The 14,271-nt window shown below is 39.3% G+C and overlaps 1 protein-coding gene across 2 annotated transcripts in view; it reads right to left on the bottom strand.

The window, feature by feature from the left end:
* The window catches only part of LOC114653490 (nephronophthisis 3), an 838,883-nt gene that overhangs the window by 1,264 nt on the left and 823,348 nt on the right, over positions 1-14,271 (bottom strand). The window lies entirely within an intron of this gene.

The raw sequence follows: 14,271 nt of genomic DNA on the forward strand, positions 1-14,271 counted from the left end.
AAAGGTACATCCGGCCCACCTTAAATCCGTTTGCACCTCTTCCTCAGCGTCTTTTGTCCTGTAAATGTGCCGATAAAGATATGCAGCAAGCAGCCTGCGATTCCATCCCCCACCGCCGCAGAACGTGCTGTGATGGATTGCCGGCTTCATATTCCGGCCCTCACCCCCAGGCCGCCAGGAGGAGCTCTCCCAACAGCATGGATGTGCCCCGAATTCCAGCAGGGCCTCATGGACTATGTAGTTTTATACACAGCCCTGCTGGATACCTTGGGGACCACTGGGAGTCGCTGTCGGAAGGCCCGTGGACTCATATGTGCCCTATAACCTGGAAGTACGTCCTGGTCACGTGAACAGGAGAGATGACGTATTTCCAGGTTGAAGAAAAGGACTTCTACCCTGACCCGGAAGGAATAAGGACTTGTGGGTAATGGAACAGGAACACCTCCGGGTCAGGGGGTATAAAAGACTCTGGGAAAGCCCAGTACACTGAGCTGAGCTGGGAGGTAGGGTGGCTAAGTGTCTGGGAGAGGAGGAGTGAGTATTGAGAGAATTGTAATAGTTATATGAGTAGTGTGGAGTGGAGGGTGCTTTGTGCACGTGATCATTGTAAAATAAAGAAGTCTTGTGCTTTTACCTGGTGTTTGGAGTGGTACCTGAGGGTTCAAGAGGTGGATCGATACCTCTACTGCTACAGTGCACAAAGTTCTCCCAGCTCATGCCTGGATTATCTGGGAGTGAAGTGCTGGAGTTTTAGAGTGGAAATAATAAATCGTTATTTTGAACACATGCATTTCATGTGTGTTCTGTTTCTACAGTAATCTGTGTGAACACATTGTTAAAACAGAAACGTTTTTCATATTTTAGTAATAAATGACAAAATGTTGGCATAAACTATATAATGTGTGAAGCCTGAAGTCCAAAGATCAAATAAACACTTTCACAAAAGGTTCAAGAACAATACAACAGCTTCCATGGCGTAGTGGAAAGATTTGCTGACTTGTAATCAAGAGTCCCCGGTTCAATCCCGACTGCCTCCTATGTTTGCCGTTTTCAGTAGTGAGCTGCTCTTATTGTTAGTATTATACAGTACACACATACATTTAGTTTGCGTCTGTAACAGACGATGTACATTTATAGGACTTGTAAAAGTTACCATTTTTTTCACTTTTATTCTCTCAGTCACGATCAAGATACATACTATTGTGCCCCCCCGCGATCTGACACTGTTAGTTTTTATTTGAAACGGGGAATAACTAGATGTGAGTAGTGTTTTGAGGCAATGGAACTAGACATTCTCTGATCTGGAGGGATAAAAACTGACACACTGACACACAAACGCTGGTGAATCTGCCTTCTTCATATCTCACCGTCATTTGATTTTTTTTAATTCAGTTTTATTGAGTGTTCCTGCTCACGGTGAATTAGTATGCACCTTATGGTCCATGATGTCAAAGCGGCACTGACAAAAAAACAGAGACATAGGTATATATGATATTTGGAATAACTCATTTTATGACCTGTATAGTACATTTCGGAAAACACTATGGCACTGATGCAACATTATTCATATTCATTCACATGCCTTCTTGCGCTTGTAATCAGTGACCACGTTCATTTTTTTTTTCAATCTTGCCAATGCACTCTCCACATTTTGGTGCACAGTGCTGTTTCTTTTGTACTCCAGGACATGCAGAAGAAAGAATAGTACAGAGAGGTCAGTTCTGCGCTATATGCAATCATCAGATTCAAATGTTAATAGTTCACACACACGCAAGGACCGTCCTTTCTATGTTTATGACATGTGCACCTGTTGCAATGTACACACTTCTCTCTGTGCTGTGTTACTATTACAATGAAGGGGATGGGGAGAGGGGTCTTGTAACAGAAGCTTGCCAATGTTGCATCCACTTTTGCTTTGTCCATCACCTTTTCTTGTAAGAAGCGACAACGAAGTTCCTCTGCAAGGTGAGCCATGAACACTCTTCTTTTCTCAGTGCCCCCCGCGCATGCCTTGTACAGTACATGTGCGTTGATTGCCACCAAGTCAATCGTGTTATAGCATAAGCAACTGGCCACCTGCGTGCTCATTTTATGACCTGAATAGTACCAATCAGAAAACATCGTCACACTAATGCAATATTATTTGAAAACGAACAGAATCAGATCGGGTGTGAATTTATACTGGCACTGTTAGTTAGACTCTGATCAGAAGGGGGGGGGGGGGGGGGGGGGGGTGCGAGGGAAAGCGTGTACGTGACTGAGAGAATAAAACTGAAAAAAAGCTAACTTTTACAAATCCCATACATTTACAGCTGATCTCAACTTTATGGCCCTGTATTGCACTAATTATTATTTTTTTTAATCAGCAACAAAATGTAAAAACTGAGATTCGCTGTTTTGTCCATAAGTAGTCACTGGCAAAAATATTCAGTGTTACACAACTATAGTGAAGTATTTGAAAACACATACACACACCTTAAAGCTCAGGATTTAAACAAGAAGGTTTGAGAGTGAAGTCACCAAAAGACCAGCTATCATTTGGAAGGACCAACAAAAATAAAGGTCTAAGAGGGCTGTGAAAATGCACCAGGCATCTGGTATAACATTGGACTATCTGGGTCAAAAAAAATGGTAACCTAATAAAAATCATCATTACGCCTGTCAGGAGTTTGCATGAGAAGGCATGACAGAGAATCAGCTGCATTTTGGGAAAGATTTTGTGGTCAGCTGACAATGCTTTGAATGTTGATCAAACATAAGCTCTTGATTTATTATAAAGTGTAAACATCCTAAAATATTATAAATAATGTCAAATAAATCCTTGGAACAGTTATTGTTAATAACTCACAACTCGAGCAATGTATTACAGTGATTTGATTTATTTCTAGAATGTTGAAAGGTGACTTGTCAGCATAAAGTTGAGCATGTTGTGTTCATTACAGTAAATATCATTAATTTCTTTCAGTTCATAAAGTGATTTTCCACATTCATGATAATGTAAAATAGATTATATAGTGAATCAGAGATGTTTGGCATGTAAATGCTGTAATTTTTTTTGTGGCCTATAAGTCTGTTATAACTTGTGTCCACAACTTACACAAAATAAAAATTGTTTTAAGAAGACATATAAGTACTAGCTTTTAACACTAGAATCCCTAAAGCCTATGAAAAAACTTGTAATTCCTTCGCACCTCTCCATCAGCATCTTTTGTTCTGCAAATGTGTCGACCAGCACAAGCAGCCTGCGATCCCATCCCTCCCACCACTGCAGTTCAAGTCTCAAAGAAAGATTCTTAGTGCTCAAGTGTATATATCTTGGTGTGAGGTGCCTGGAGTTGTATAGGGTAAATAATATATTGTTATTTGGAACACATTCATTTCATGTGTGTTCCATGTCTACAGCAATTTAGTTAAATGTAAGATGACAGGAAATGTTGAACACAAACCTAAAACAGAAATGTATTTCATGTTATAGTAATAATGATAAAATTTTGACATGAAGTGTGTAATGTGTCAAGACTGAAGTCCAAATATCAAATAAACACTTTCACAAAATATACACATATAAAAAAACAAGTGCTCTTTTATTCAAGTATATAACCGAAGAAAAAGAAATCGGGTTAGGGTACAACACTGATATGACTGCTTGGGTGGTGCAGTGGTAAGAACTGCTGACTCACTATGAAGAGTTCACGGGTTTGATTCTGGGCGGGTCCTACAATTACTGTTTTGAGTAGTGAGCTGGTCTTATTGTTACTATTATAGTGGATCCAAGCCCGGATAAAGGGGGAGGTTTTGTCAGGAAGGGCATCCAGTGTAAAATTTTGCAAGATTAATATGTAGACAACAATATAGATTTCAATACCGGATTGACTGAGGCCCGGATTAACAATGGCTACCACCAGTATTGTTAGTCAATAAGGTGCTGGGGGAAACGGGGCTACTGTTGGCCGAAGGAGCAGAAGAGGGGTATGACGTGTCAGAAAGATAAAGTAGACAGGAGTTACAAGGAGATAGGGCGTAAGGTGAAGACAGAGGAGGCAAAGGCTAAAGATAGGGTGTATGATGAGATGCATGACAGGTTAGACACTAAGGAAGGAGAAAAAGACTTGTACCGATTGGCTAGACCAGGGGTGGGTAAAGTCATTCCTGGAGGGCCGCAGTGCCTGCAGGTTTTTGTTCCAACCCAATTGCTTAATAAGAAGCACTTATTGCTCTAGAAACATCTTCTGCTTCATTTTAGTTATCTCCTTCATTAAGACTTAAATAAGTAATAAGGATTCAAAATCTTATACAGCTGCATTCTCGGGTTTTAATTGTTCCTTATTAGCAATAAGATGCAAATGACAAAAGAAACCAGCAGTTTTCCATTTTGCTTGTTACCCTTTACACCTCTGTGTGTATTTATCATGCACTATTTAGTTTAATTAAATACTTGGAAGGAAAGAGAAGAGAAAAAAAGTGAAGGATTGAGAATTACTCATCCGTTTTACACTTCAAAGTATTTGGATGATATCCTTAGAATGGAAAAAAAATCTAGGATATGAGAATGACTTAACATAGCAGAGTTAAAGTACTAACAAGCCATGAAATGTAATTATTGGCAAGGATTGTTTTCTAATTAAGCAACTGGGTTGGAACAAAAACCCGTGGCCACTGCGGCCCTCCAGGAATGACTTTGCCCACCCCTGGGCTAGACAAAGGAACCAAGCTGGAAAAGATGTGCAGCAGATAAAGGTGATAAAGGATAATGATGGAAACATACTCACAAGCAAGGAGAATGTGTTGAGCAGATGGAAAGAGTACTTTGAGGGGTTGATGAATGAAGAGAATGAAAGAGAGAGAAGGTTGGATGTTATGGACATAGTTAACCAGGAAGTGCTGCGGATTAGCAAAGAGGAAATAAGGACAGCTATGAAGAGGATGAAGAATGGAAAGGATGTAAGTCCAGATGACATACCTGTGGAAGCATGCAGGTGTTTAGGCCACATTCTTTAATGCAATCTTGGAAAGTGAGAGGATGCTTGAGAAGTGGAGAAGAAGTGTTCTGGTACTGATTTTTAAGAATAAAGGTGATGTATAGAACTGTAGTAACTACAGAGGAATAAAATTGATCAGTCAAAGCATGAAGTAATGAGAAAGAGTAGTAGAAGCTAGGTTAAGAAGGGAGGTGATGATTAGTGAGAAGCGGTATAGTTTCATACCAGAAAAGAGCACACTACAGATGTGATGTTGAGTGTATTGTTAAAGTAGTACAAAGAAGGCCGGAAGGAGCTGCATTGCGTCTTTGTGGACCTAGAGAAAGCATATGACAGGGTGCCTAGAGAGGAGCTGGGGATTGTATGAGGATGTCAGGAGTTGCAGAGAAGTATGTTAGGAGTGGTACTGGATATGCACAAGGGAAGTGTGACAGTGGTGAAGTTTGCTGTAGGAGTAACAGATGCGTTTAAGAAGAAGGCTGGATTCCATCAGTGATTGGCATTGAGCCCTTTCTTATTTGCAATGGTGATGGACAGGTTGACAGAGAAGATTAGACAGGAGTCTCCATGGACTCACATGCCCATGTTTGTGGATGACATTGTGATCTGTAGCAAGAGTAGGGAATAGGTTCACGAGACCCTAGAGATGTGGAGATATGCTCTAGATACGAGAAGAATGAAGGTCAGTAGGACCAAGACAGAATACACATGTGTGAATGAGAGGGAGGTCAGAGGAACTGCGAGGATGCGGGGAGTAGAGTTGGTGAAGGTCCATGAGTTTAAATACCTGGGATTAACAGTACAGAGCAACAGGAGTGTGGAAGAGAGGTGAAGAAGAGACAGCTGGGAGGGTAAAGTGGGTGAAGAAGAGTGTCAGGAATTATTTGTGACATATGGGTACCAGCAAGAGTGAAAGGGAAGGTCTATAAGACAGTAGTGAACCAGCTATGTTATGGGTTATGGAGACAATGGAACTGACAAAAAGACAGGAGACAGAGCTGGAGATGGCAGAGTTAAAGATGTTAAGACTTGCATTGGGTGTGATGTGGATGGACAGGATTAAAAATGAATACATTAGAGGATCAGCTCAGGTTAGATGCTTTGAAGACAAAACCAGAGAAGTGAGATTGCATTGGTCTGGACATGTACAGAGGAGAGATGCTGGGTATACTGGAAGAAGGATGTTAAGGATAGAGCTGCCAGACAAGAGGAAAAGAGGAAGGCCTAAGAGGAGGTTTATGGATGTGGTGAAAGAGAACATGCAGGTGGTGGGTGTGAAACAGCAAGATGCAGAGGTATGGAAGATATAGAAACAGATGATCCGTTTTGACGACCTCTAAAGGGAGAAGCCGAAAGAAGAAGATTCTACAGTATATAGTATCTTTCATAGCAAGTATCACTGCCAGTTTCTTCACAACATGAATAATAAAGCAATAAAAGGTTAAATAAAAATTAGTATAATTAAAAAAAGCAAATATTGACAGCAATATAAGAAGAAATAAAAATTCCATGCTTACTACCTTATAATAACAATAATAATAATAATAATACATTTTATTTATATAGCGCCTTTCTCATGCTCAAGGCGCTTCACAGAGTCTTAGAAAAAAACAGCAGGGTATATGTAACATTGGATACAAATGTTTTCCTGAATAGAACAATAAAACAGATAACAAAGCATTACATAGAATAAAGAACAATAAACCAAAATAAAATACTAAATTCAATAAAAGAAAAACCTAACAAATAACCTAATTATTGATATAACAGACACACAGATTATCCTGAGCACCTGGACAGAGAGGTAAACTGAAAGAAAGGGCAGAATATTAAATTAAGTTAAAAGCCTTCCTAAATAGATGAGTTTTAAGTTGTTTTTTAAAAGAATGAAATGGAGTCAGCTGATCTAATTAATTTCGGGATGTCATTCCAAAGCCTGGGTGCAATGGAGCTGAAGGCCCTGTCACCCATAGAGTGCAGGTTAGTGTGAGGCACAACAAGATTATCAGAATCAGAGGACCTTAGTAGGCGAACAGGAGCATAGTGATTTTGAAGGTCACTGATGTAGTCCGATGCAAGGCCATTTAAAGCTTTGTAGGTTATTAATAGAATTTTATATTCAATCCTGTAAGACACAGGGAGCCAATGAAGGCGAAGCAGGATGGGTGTGATGTGCTCACTGTTGCTGGTTCGAGTAAGGACTCTTGCAGCAGAGTTTTGAATCAACTGGAGCTGTGATAGAAGATTAGAAGGGGCACCTGCCAGCAGTGAGTTACAATAATCGATGCGGGATGAGATAAAAGCATGGACAAGTTTCTCAGTGTTTGAAAAGGAGAGGAAGGAGCGAACACGGGATATGTTACGGAGGTGAAAATAAGACAGTTTCTTAATGTGGTTTATGTGGGAGGAATAAGAAAGGGAGGAATCAAAAATGACACCTAGATTCCTTGCATCAGAAGAAGGTCTGATGAGATTACCACCAAGAGTGACTGAAAAGGAGCTCATTTTCTTAAGTAGCACTTTAGTGCCAATTTGCAGGAATTCTGTTTTCCTGCAATTTAATTTTAAAGAGTTCTGCTCCAACCAGGTTTTAATTTCACTGAGGCAAGTTGTGAGCTGAGAAAACACTGTGATGAAGTTGCACTTTTGACATTGAAATAGAGTTTAGTGTCATCTGCATAAAAATGATAACCCAGTCCATAGCTACGAATAATATGGCCAAGGGGAAGCATATAAATACAGAAGAGAAGAGGGCCGAGGACAGAGCCCTGAGGAACTCCTTGTATGACTGGCACTGAGCTGGATCTGCTGTTGTCAAAACTAACAAACTCTTCCCTATCAGTCAGATAGGACTTGAACCACTGGAGGGCAGTGCCAGAGATACCCAGCATGTTTTCCATTCTGGACAGTAGAATGTCATGTCTGACAGTGTCAAATGCTGCACTGAGGTCTAACAGAATTAATATGCTGGTTTGTCCAGAGTCTGCTGCCATAAGCAAATCATTGGTTCCCCGAAGAAGATCAGTTTCACAACTGTGCTGCGCCCTGAAACCAGACTGAAAGGGTTCCATCAAATTATTAGAGGTGGTTAAGTAATTGGTAAGCTGGGAGGCTACAACACTCTCAAGAAACTTTTGACCGGAAAGGTAAGTGGGAAATAGGCCGAAAATTGTTACGATCGTCACCATCAAGACCAGACTTTTTTCACATGGGGGTTACAGAAGTGATTTTAAAAGTGGCTGGCACAAACCCAGTGTCGAGGGATGTATTGATTATTGTCGTAACAGTCGGGGTTATGGCATGAAGGCAGGATTTAAGAAGTGTGGTGGGGATGGGGTCCAGTACACAAGTAGTTGACCTCATCTTACAATGCAGGTCATTAACAAATGCCAATGCGACTGGTGAAAATTTAGAAAAGGTGCTGGATGGAGTCGGAAGACAGGGAAGGATATAAATGGATGATGAATTTATGTTAGTTGAATTATTTAGATCTTTAATTTTATTGCGGAAAAAGTGAAGGAATTTTTCACAGACTTCAGTAGAGGAGGTAATTGGGCCAGATGCAGGTTGAAGTAATTTATTAACTACAGAGAACAAAACCCTAGGGTTTTCATGGCCACTTTCTATTATTTTGCCATAATGTGTGTTCTTGGCTGCAGTTAGTGCATCCCTGTAAGACCTTTGATAGTCAGAGAAAGCCTGGATGTGAACAGTGAGTCCAGTCTTACATGACATTTTCTCAAGGCGTCGGCCAGTTGCTTTCATAGATCGTAGCTCTGAATTATACCATGGAGCTGAACGCTTAACATAACCTCCTTATGTTTTAAAGGAGCTGTTTTATCGAGTGCTGAATGAAGGGCTGAGTTATAGCGGTCAACAAGACAAGTTGATGTGAATAGGTGTTGATGGAATAGGTGAAGGCAGAAAAAGATCAGAAATGGATCCAGCAAGAACAGAGAGGCAGATATTTTAAAGATTTTGGAAAGAAATTTGACGTTTACAGGTAAGAGGAAGGAGAGGTAATGAGACAGTGAAAAGCACTGCTTTATGGTCAGAGAGTCCCAAATCACTGCTGTAAGTGTTGCCAACAGATAACCCAGATGTGCAGATCAGGTCCAATATACAGTTGTGCTTGAAAGTTTGTGAACCCTTCAGAATTTTCTATATTTCTGCATAAATATGACCTAAAACATCATCAGATTTTCACTCAAGTCCAAAAAGTAGATAAAGAGAAACCTGTTAAACAAATGAGACAAAAATATTATACTTGGCCATTTATTTATTAAGGAAAATGATCGAATATTACATATTTGTGAGGGGCAAAAGTATGTAAACCTTTGCTTTCAGTATCTGGTGTGACCCCCCTTTGCAGCAATAACTGCAACTAAACGTTTCTGGTAACTGTTGATCAGTCCTGCACACCGGCTTGGAGGATTCCTCCGTACAGAACAGCTTCAACTCTGGGATGTTGGTGGGTTTCCTCACATTAACTGCTCGCTTCAGGTTCTTCCACAACATTTCGATTGGATAAAGGTCAGGACTTTGACTTGGCCATTCCAAAACATGAACTTTATTCTTCTTTAACCATTCTTTGGTAGAACGACTTGTGTGCTTAGGGTCGTTGTCTTGCTGCATGAACCACCTTCTATTGAGATTCAGTTCATGGACAAATGTCCTGACATTTTCCTTTAGAATTCTCTGATATAATTCAGAATTCATTGTTCTATCAATGAAGGCAAGCCGTCCTGGCCCAGATGCAGCAAAACAGGCCCAAACCATGATACTACCACCACCATGTTTCACAGATGGGATAAGGTTCTTATGCTGGAATGCAGTGTTTTCTTTTCTCCAAACATAACGCTTTTCATTTAAACCAAACAGTTCTATTTTCGTCCACAAAACATTCTTCCAGTAGCCTTCTGGTTTGTCCACGTGATCTTTAGCAAACTGCAGACGAGCAGCAATGTTTTTTTTTTGGAGAGCAGTGGCTTTCTCCTTGCAACCCTGCCATGCACACCATTGTTGTTCAGTGTTCTCCTGATGGTGGACTCATGAACATGAACATTAGCCAATGTGAGAGAGGCCTTCAGTTGCTTAGAAGTTACCCTGGGGTCCTTTGTGACCTCGCCGACTATTACACGCCTTGCTCTTAGAGTGATCTTTCTTGGTTGACCACTCCTGGGGAGGGTAAAAATGGTCTTGAATTTCCTCCATTTGTACACAATCTGTCTGACTGTGGATTGGTGGAGTCCAAACTCTTTAGAGATGGTATTGTAACCTTTTCCAGCCTGATGAGCATCAACAACTCTTTTTCTGAGGTCCTCAGTAATCTCCTTTGTTCGTGCCATGATACACTTCCACAAACATGTGTTGTGAAGAGCAGGCTTTGATAGATCCCTGTTCTTTAAATAACACAGGGTGCCCACTCACACCTGATTGTCATCCCATTGATTGAAAACACCCGACTCTAATTTCACCTTCAAACTAACTGCTAATCCTAGAGGTTCACATACTTTTGCCACTCACAAATGTGTAATACTCGCTCATTTTCCTCAATAAATAAATGACCAAGTATAATATTTTTGTCTCATTTGTTTAACTGGTTTCTGTTTATCTACTTTTAGGACTTGAGTGAAAATCTGATGATGTTTTAGGTCATATTTATGCAGAAATATAGAAAATTCTAAAAGGTTCACAAACTTTCAAAGCACAACTGTATGACCAGCAGAGTGGGTGGGAAAGTCAACATGCTGCACCAAGTCAAAACAGTCCAGTAAGGATAGGAATTCATTTCTTAGTTTACATGTAGTAATGTCAATATGTATGTTGAAATCGCCAAGAATAATGACTCTCTGGGAAAGTGAACTTAAGTGGGTTAATAATTCAGTCAGATCAGATAAAAAAGAAGATTGTATTTTGGGGGACGATAGACAACAATAAGTGAGATAGGATCAGATTTTGTTATTAGCTTAAGAGCTAGACACTTGAAAAACAATGGACCGTCAATGGGGATTCTTTTGATGTTTAATTTCGATTTAGCAATTACTGCGACTCCTCCGCCTTGTCTTGAGCTGTGAGGCTCCATGAAGTGAATGTATCCGGGTGGGGTCACCTCCGTGACAGATGTAAAGTCATTTGGTTTTTGCCAATTTTCTGTTAAGCATTGCAAGTCAAGGTTTGAGTCTGTAATGAATTGTGATAGCACCAGTGCTTTGCCATTAAGAGATCTTGAGTTAAACAGTGCAATATTAGCCAATGTGGGTTCGTTGTGCGCAGATCCATGACCAGAGTTTATTTTAACATATTGCAGATTTGGCACACTGACACTCCTATTTCCAAAGCCATGAGCAGGACAGCATATTCCTGAGCAAATGCTTACAGTGAACTTTTCATTCGCAGCCCGGCTGTAGTGGCAACCTGATCCACAAAGTAAATATTTCGCACAATGCCGTTGTCTTTTAGGATATTCCAATCTGACCATTTGCTCTGGACAAACTTTAACACGAAGGAGTTTGTCACAAGAGTATTTTATCATAGTAGAGAGCAATACTTATCTGATAGTAGAAGAGAAGCAGCACAGCACAACAGAGAAGGTGAGACAGGAGGCGCAGATGAGCGTCAAGCAGCAGAAAAAGCATAGTAGGAGATATTACAAAATGCACATGAAGATACCAAAATTCTGAGGTTCCAACATATGGCCACATACATATAACTCTGGGTATTACAGGCGGGATCGCCCAGAGCTGCATCCAGCTGGATGTAAACCTCAGATCATTTCTTAGTCATTAAGCACGTATAAAAGGAATCGAGACCAATCCAGTGTATAAAATATAATCAAGAAGACAGACCATTCCCGGCTCATAGATCGTCACGGTGCAAAGAAATGTCCGTAGGGATCGTCCAGTGTGCCACAGAAAGATTCAGTTGTCCCCGAGGCTGCAAACCCAGTAAAGGCAAAGTCCATAAAAGTAAATCCAAATCAACACAGTTTGAGTCAACTGTATCCATTAACTATACATACAATAAAAAGAAAGTGAACAATTGCAAAAAGTTTAGGTTTAACGTGAATTTTGACGAAAAGTGTTGATGACAGGGAAGAGCGGCAACATGCGTGCGCCAGCGTCCCCTCCACAGTACTAAGGCCCGCTGCAATCAAAATATAAGGTGCCAGCTTTACTTATATTTAATGCTAAATGTGAGCTTTTAATAAAACCCATTTATAAAAGTAGACTTATTTGGTACAAGACAAAATTAGCCTAATGTTAGCTTTTAGAAGCACAATTGTTTTATCTTCATTTTCTTGTTAACTATGAACTGCGCTATTTAATGTGAGAAATTAGAAGCATTATTGTTGTGCCAAGTCCATGTGTCTATTGTAAATATGCACAATAATTTTTGTGTAAGTACTCCTAAATTAAAAACAATGACTTTGACAAAAAAGTGCTGAGCTTTGTGGTTCCACCATTTTATAAACTAACAATAAAAATATACTTAATGGGACTGGTCTGTTACCTAAACAATAGCTCAGGATCTGGTCACCACTGTCATCCATATTATAGTTCTATGTTAAGTAAAATGATAATCAGAAAGGTAGTAAATTGACAAAATGCAATACTATCCTTTTTATATACATTTTAATAAACCAAATAATTTCCCAGATATAAACAAAACTGGAAGCAAAGAACTGAAGAAAATAGCAGCAAACATAAAGACAAATACAGTTTGGTCGCCATTATTGGCACCCATGAAATTTATTTACAACATGTACAATATCTCCTGGGAAAAAGATTAATCTAGTGAGACAGCCATGGTCTATAAACACTCATGTTTGGTATAGCACAGCAAATAATGAAACACCAATTTTAATAAACAATAGGCGAAAAAAAAGAACTGAAAAATTGACATGACACTGGTATTGGCACCCTTTAAATCAAAGTGAAAAAATGATTACATTTGGCTCATTTGGAATAAATTGAAAATTAGACTTGCCTTCGATAAATTGTCATTGCCCACATGACTTGAATTAGCCAATGAAAGATGACTTTATTGCTTTAAAAAGCCTCATGTTATTCCCTGTTCCTTTGTCACAATGGTGAAGAAAGTGAGCTCTCTGAGAACATCAGAAATGCTATTATCACCAAACAGAAGGATGCTAAAGGGAATAAGGCCATTTCCAAAGACCTTGGTATCTCTGTTTTCAACAGTGTGCAATGTTATTAACATCTTTTCTTAGCACTGAACTGTAAAAAACCTCCCTGGACATGGAGGAATAAGAAACATTGATTAGAGGATTCTTTAAAAGTTGGCGTGAACTGCAGAAAAAAAGACCTAAAGGCTGAGTATATTATTGTTGTATTTCCCTCTACTTACAATTTACTTATTTTCTTCAAGGTCAAGTTCATTGGTTGGTCTGCTCTGGCAACTCAAGATTAAAACACACATACATAGATATAGACATACACATACACACCAAGGTTATTATAGTTTTGCCTTTTTATATTAGTTTTTATTTCTATATTTTTTCTGACCTTATTTGGAAATTCAGTTTAGTTTTAGTTTTCCTTCATTGTGTATTTTTAGTTTTAGTTAAATTTTTATTTCACAAAGGCATTTCTATTTTATTTTTATATCTATTAGTTTCTGTTTTAGTTTTAGTAATTATGGCATGGAGCTCCTAAGGAGTTTTGTTTTGTGTCACAATCAGTCAGAACTGTACACTTAACCGATTTGGATACGAGTTTAATGTTAGTGGAAGCTAACTACACTACATGGTTTACTATCTGGTTTTCTTTTTGTCTGATAAAAACAAGCATAATCAAAACTTGATACTGAATATGAACAATTTTACACAATTTTATAATTTTTCAAATATTTTCTTGTGAAAATCATGGGGGCTTAGGAAGAACATGGCTTTTAGACTTGAATCAGTGTGCAGACCCCACCTAGCTGTATTGAGGGAAACAAAGAAAAACAAGCATGTAGTGTCAAGCTTAGGGGCAGTGAGACTTGAATAGCCCACCATAAAAGACAGTAAACCCATAATGATAAGAGCAAGAGCAGGTAATAGGAGTACGGACAGGCATAAAATGACAGAGACCACAGCTGAGATTAAGAACAATATATACATTATCTAAACCTGTTTATTCAGAGCAGGATTGCAGGAAACCTGAGGCCTACCGCAGTAGGTTTGGATGTAAGGCAGGAAAACTCTCTGGTATGCAATATGTATGATAAAGCTGATGTTAAGAACAAAAAGAATATATTTCAACTATCTATTTTGAGAGAGAGAGAA

This window comes from Erpetoichthys calabaricus, chromosome 6 (genome assembly GCF_900747795.2).
Source record: "Erpetoichthys calabaricus chromosome 6, fErpCal1.3, whole genome shotgun sequence".
NCBI classification, from domain to species: domain Eukaryota; kingdom Metazoa; phylum Chordata; class Cladistia; order Polypteriformes; family Polypteridae; genus Erpetoichthys; species Erpetoichthys calabaricus.